This window comes from Leptonychotes weddellii, chromosome 4, assembly GCF_054177405.1.
Source record: "Leptonychotes weddellii isolate Sample4059 chromosome 4, ASM5417740v2, whole genome shotgun sequence".
Lineage (NCBI taxonomy): Eukaryota > Metazoa > Chordata > Mammalia > Carnivora > Phocidae > Leptonychotes > Leptonychotes weddellii.
The window spans coordinates 50,976,400-50,982,402 of record NC_138372.1 but is presented as its reverse complement, the minus strand read 5'-3'; the positions used below and the strand labels follow the sequence as shown (position 1 = coordinate 50,982,402).

At 42.7% G+C, this 6,003-nt stretch overlaps 1 pseudogene; it reads right to left on the bottom strand.

Annotated features, from left to right (window-relative positions):
• Positions 1–4,908: 4,908 nt before the first annotated feature.
• LOC102743597 (ubiquitin-conjugating enzyme E2 variant 2 pseudogene) lies at positions 4,909–5,774 on the bottom strand (annotated as a pseudogene).
• Between the last annotated feature and the right edge of the window lie 229 nt (positions 5,775–6,003).

Here is a 6,003-nt window from a genome sequence, read left to right as displayed (position 1 = left end):
GTGTGTGTGTTGGAGGAGAGGGGGTAGAAAAAGCCAGAACTCCTTTTTATAAAATCAAGCTCATTTGAGGGCAGGGAGTAAAGAAAGTAGCTGGCAAGTGTGCTCTGAAATGGATGAGAAATCTTTAGAAGGCCAGTAGGGTGTCTGTAAGCACCCAGGCAGATGGGCGCCTGGCAGACCACGTGCTGGGCTCAGGGGGCTCCAGGGTGAGGTGGAGAAAGTGGATCAGAGAAATGATCCAGGACTGGAAATGGGCCAGAGGATGTGGCAGAAGGTCAAGGGAGGGGAGGGAGGCTAAATGCCAAAGAAGTGCTGAGCCTTGCATACCAAAACAATCCCATGGCTTCGCAGAGGTTTCCTGGTACCAGTAAGGAGAGTCACTGTCTCCTACGTGGACAGCCTTATCTTATCCCATCAAAGCAATCACGATGCCCACTGGAGAGCAATCTCTAGGCCTAGACTGACAGCCTTTCCAGCCAGTGAAAACTTGCCTTATAGACCAAAGTCTTCCGGGGGGGCTCTCGGGAACTAGAATTCTCCCTTGTCCCTGCCTCATTCCTCTGTCACTGCAGCACTCAGCACAGTCTAGGGCCACCAGGAACAGATAGTTAAGACCTCAGGGAGTCCCCCAGTGAGTCGAGGCAGGCCTAGAAGTTCTAGAAGTCCTCACCATTCCTAAGGGACTATGACAGCTGCCGGCAGCAGTGACAAGCTCTCCAGGGATCTCATGTTGAGCTCATCTTTATAAAAAGGAAATCAGAAGTTTTCTAAGCAATTGTACTGAAAAATCCATTCCCTTCCTCCTCCCTCCCTCCTAGATGACCCAATCTGTCTTTTGGATCTGGAACTTTATCTGGAATCTATGGCAGATAGGAAGCTTTGTTCATGTTTCCCTCTGCTGCCCCCATTTACCCCTAAGTCTTTGTTGGCATTGTTCCATCTCTTCTCAACGCTCTGTGGGTCTCGGCTCCATCCCTGTGTCATTGCTCAGACTACCTCCTGCCTGCTCTGAGCCATCAGTCAGTTGCTGCTTGCCGCTTGCTGTCTGTTACCTTTTACTTGCTCCACTGGGCTTCTGGCTGCCCTCTGGACATTGCTCTTGTTCTAGGACTACATATAGATCTGTTTGTTTTTCTAAGTAGCCTCTACACTAGCATTTTGCTGTCCCCATTTTACTGCCTTTCAATTTTTTTCCCCCTCCTTGTCTACTTCCCGCTGAGACCAGGCATGTCAGAAGCACTCCCGAAAGCAGGCAGCCTAGGGAAACCACCATCCTACTGGGGTCCTTGGAAGGGTCCAAAGTGACAGGGTCCTTCAAGTGCAAATGTGCAGGCAGCCTGGCAAGTAGCCAGCTGACGCTGGGACAACCCAGTCCTCAGAGGATATGGAGGGCATTAACTTTGTTTAATACACAGAAGAGCCTATAAAGATGTGGGGCTGGGAAATGAAAAGGGGACAGGAGGAAGTGTCCCCTTTCTTTTGTGTGTGCCATGTGGCTTCTAACTGCTAACGGGAAGTGAGGCCACTCCGGACTCTTCTTGGAAATGCCCAGGACCCTCCTTGCTCCTTTTCCAGCCTGTTTCCACTTCATTCCAACTTCTGCAGAGCTGCTGACCTTTGACCCCTCTGTCTGCCTCCAGAAACTGGTGTTGGCCCTTGGCTCCCTGTGTTTGTACTGCTAGCACTCGCTGGGGATTTAGTCTGTTTCAGTTCTTGGCTGCCCCGAGCAGAACACCCCATGCTCGCTTTGGTCCCATTCTGAACCAACTCTAGATGCTACAGCCAGGCTTCTTCCCTCTGTCCAGGCCTTCGGAGGCTGTCAAGTTTGGGCGGCGGAGGGGGTCGTGAAAAGTAGGTCACAAGGAGTATTCAAAGGATTCTTGTCCCTGGGTGGCAGAAATGTGGGAAGAGAAGTTTCAGGAAAGGAATAGAAAGTGGTTCGGAATAAGTCCTTTGCAATCTGAGTAAGAGAAATATAGGGGGAAAATTAAAGCATCAGTCAAGCGGTGAAGAATATTATGAATCTAAAACTGGTAAGGGTCTTAAGAAATAGGGGAAAATATTGAGTCAAAGACTGGTGTTGAACGTAAGAATCTGTGTCAGACTCAGGTCTTATAAAATGCAGTCATAATAATCCAGATCATTAATTCACAGCTGCCTAGCACTATTTAAGGTAAATACCATTCTATGATCAAAAGAGTGAGATGATCTCCCTTATTCTTTCATTCCTTCACTGACCTATTTTACAGATATTCTGAATACCAGCCAAGTGCCTGCCTGGTACTAGATGCCATGGAAGATAAAAAGAAGTATAACACATAGTACGTGCCCTCAAGATAGTTAGACACAGAAAAGGGAAGTTAGGATAAAGAAACAAAAGGTGCTGCAAGGGAATATGATTAAGTACCAATGAAATAAGTACTGTGTGTCCTCATGAGGAAACACCCCTGGGGGCTAGAGGGCATCAGAGGGTTGACAGAGAACAGGAGACTCAGGGAACCCTGATGAATAGGTAAGATTGTAAAGGAAAAGAGGAATCACGCTTAGTGACGGTTCCCAGTGGGTTCTCATTACATATGACAAACTGTAGAAGAGCTGTCTTAAGTTAAAATCAATAAGGGACGTCTTTGCTGTTTTCCTAAAACGAGAGAAGAATACGACTCAGTCACAAACATCTGGTTTCTGGGTGTTGGGATGACTGGCCTGTCATGGTGTGTTTCAGAGGCTGTGTGGTATCTTTATCGTGGTACCTCACTGGAAGGTGTGTTCTGTGGCTTGGAGAACAAAAATGTAGGCTTAGGATGCAGTTACCTTCCATAATAAAAAGCTTGATTAACAGTGGCTTCATCAATAAAGAAGTTTAATTATCTCACAAAACAAGAAGTCCGTGGTTACTATAACTTCCCACATACATCGTGTGGGGCCCAAGCTATTTCCTTCACTCTGCCAACTGCGGTGGAATTTTTTGCATGTCCTAAGGCTAATTTCCCCATGGTCACAAGATGGTGGCTGCAACTCCCACAGAACTGCATTTCAAGCATGAAGAAAGGGGCGAGGGCCAAGGACATTCTCCTCCCGAGGGTCTATCTTCCCCTCTAAGAGGAAACGTCTTTGGCGGACTCTCCAGCCCTTTTCCCTGAAATCTCATTGGCCAAAATTGAATCATAGGCTTACCTCTAGCGAATTACTGGCAAAGATTTAAGCCATTCATGATTCATCCCCTCAGTCTGGGGTAGACGGCCAGCTGCCATGAGATCAAGGGATCTCTCCTCACTTTCTGAATAAAACCAGACTTCTCTTTGGCAGAGGAGGGAGTGGGGGTGATGGAGGAGCAGACAGGGAAGAGCATCGCCTCACTCAACCAGTGCGGATGGTGCCTGCTCCTGTGACTTCTCCAGGGGCCGCAGCCAGCTTCTTCCTTTGTTATAACCTACAGCCCCTGACCTTGGCCTTCATTTACAACTCTGAATTTTTTCCCCATTTCTGGAAAATTATTTTTCCTGCAAAATGGATCTGACTTATGCAAGAGAGAGGTAACTCAAAACACCAGCCAGTAAATCCTTATTCAGAGAAACCCCTTGGGGTTAATTTCACCATTAAATCGGTGAATAAATGTACTTTTATATGTTTTAAGTTTAAAAGATGTTAAAATGAGGTACCCTTTTTACGACTCTCCTCCTTAACTAGACTGGCTCAAAGGGAACCAATCTCCAGACCCAACTGCTTTAGATAACAGGGCTTCTTATATTGTAATTATTAGCTTTTTTGCCTGAAGTCCCTACTGGATTGAAATCTAGAGGACAGAGTTCAATGTCTTAAACAAGTCTGCATCCTGAACTCCAGAAGTGTGCATTATACGGTAGCCACCAGCCACACATACAGTGACTGAGTATTTGGAGTTCGGCAAAGGAGAGTGAGCAACTGAATTTCTAATTGCATTAGATTTTAATTAATTTAAGTTTAAAATCTAATTCAGTTATTGGAAAACTTCTTTTTATTACAAGAAAAATGGAATGTGTATTTGGATAATTTGTAATTTATAATTCTATAAGAATTGCTAGAATTCAAACATTTTTAAATAATATTTCTGGTAAACTAAAATTCAAAACATAATACCTGGGATTCCTCTTTCTCCAAAGAAGAAATTAAACTAATTAAGTAATTTGTTCTCTGAAATACTCTGCAAATTCCAATTCACAAGAAGTATACAAAATAGGATAATAATAAAAGGTGTTTATAGATGAATAGCTACAATAATTCCAATTTTTGCTACCTCAGCAAGGTACTGTACATATACATCAATATAATAGAAATGGCACAGTTTCTGAGGACAGGTTCCACATTTTATTTACATTTTAAGACTAACTTTAATCTCAAAATCACATATCCATACACCTATTTCCTTTTTGTTGATTTCACTCAAATGCATGGTTTGTCAAACAAAGACTGTAAACAAATATTTACCATGTCTGTTACATGTAACACACGGAACAGCTTTTAACAGAAATTCATCGACCTCCCCCACACCTTATTATAAATACAGGTATCAAAACAATCCTGAACATATTTTTGATTCTACTAGTAGCACCCACACCACTTCAAAAATTAACACAATTTGTGACAATATTCATTGTACCTGCTACTTTAGACAGTTTCCACCGAAGCTCTTTCACTAAAGCAAGATGGATAAAGCATGCCATTTCTGTTTTTCCTTCTTGAGATTTTTTTTTTTACTTTTCAGAAACACATATGCTTCCACAGCATCTGACTCTTCTCTCCAGGCTTTCATCTTGTAAACCTGAATTCTATTTTGAGTACTCCAGGTGTATGCTTAAATGATAGTGCCTTGTGGCGCCTGGGTTAAAAGTCTGCCTTCGGCTCAGGTCATGATCCCAGGGTCCTGGGATCAAGTCCCACATCGGGCTCCCTGCTCAACGGGAAGCCTGCTTCTCCCTCTCCCACTCCCCCTGCTTGTGTTCCCGCTCTCGCTGTGTCTCTCTCTGTCAAATAAATAGTAAAATCTTTTTAAAAAAATAAATGATAGGGCCTTAACAGGAGAAAAAAAATTGTGCTGCATTTTTCCTCCTGTAACCTGAAAACATAACGGTGTACATATATTAAATATATTCTTCAAATGTCCAGGTCATGTTTACCAGCTGGAATTATTTTACTTAATGTGTGGGTATTTTGCATTGTGATATTTAATCAAGACATTAACACGAGTAGAAGGTTGTTGATTTAAGACAAGTTTGAGATCCACTAAAATTAATTGTTGTATGTTTGTCCTTCTGGTGGCTGTGGAAGCTTTATATTTTCTTTGGACATCATGAGACGTCTTAGCTCTTGAAGTACAATTTTAATGCTATATGAATTTTGTCATTTTGCTAACACTGGTATGCTCCGTGCATCCACCATTCCACTGGAATTATTAATTCCATTCATAGTAATTTTGGTTACAAATCTAACTGATGGAGGAGCTTCTGGGTATTTAGGTCCACATTCTACTTTCAGGCTATATATTGTTTTCAGAATCTGTCCTTGGTGGCCCAATAATCATGCCTGTCCACCTTGTAAGTGTCATCTTGTCATCATCTTCAAGGCCCCAGCTAACCGCACCATCGCCTACTCCTTTTTGTTCTTCTTCAAGTTCTTCCAACAAGTGAAGATTAGAGGAACTTTAACTCCTGTGGAGACCACGATCTTCTCCTGCAGCCCGATGCAGCCCTTATTGGAAAACTTTTAAGTCTATTTGGAACAACTTAGGTATGTGCATCTACTTCTCCAACTGTCAACCTGATGAAATCTAAGTACAGGTTGACTATTTCCAATGAAAGCTTAGCATCTGAATTGAGATGTGCCCTTAAATGTAAAACATATATGGGATTCTGAAGACTTGATATGGAAAAAAATGTAAAGATAAAAATCTCATGAATGATTTTTTATAGTGATTACATGATACAGTGGTAATATTTTGAATATATTGGGTTCAATAGGGGCACCTGG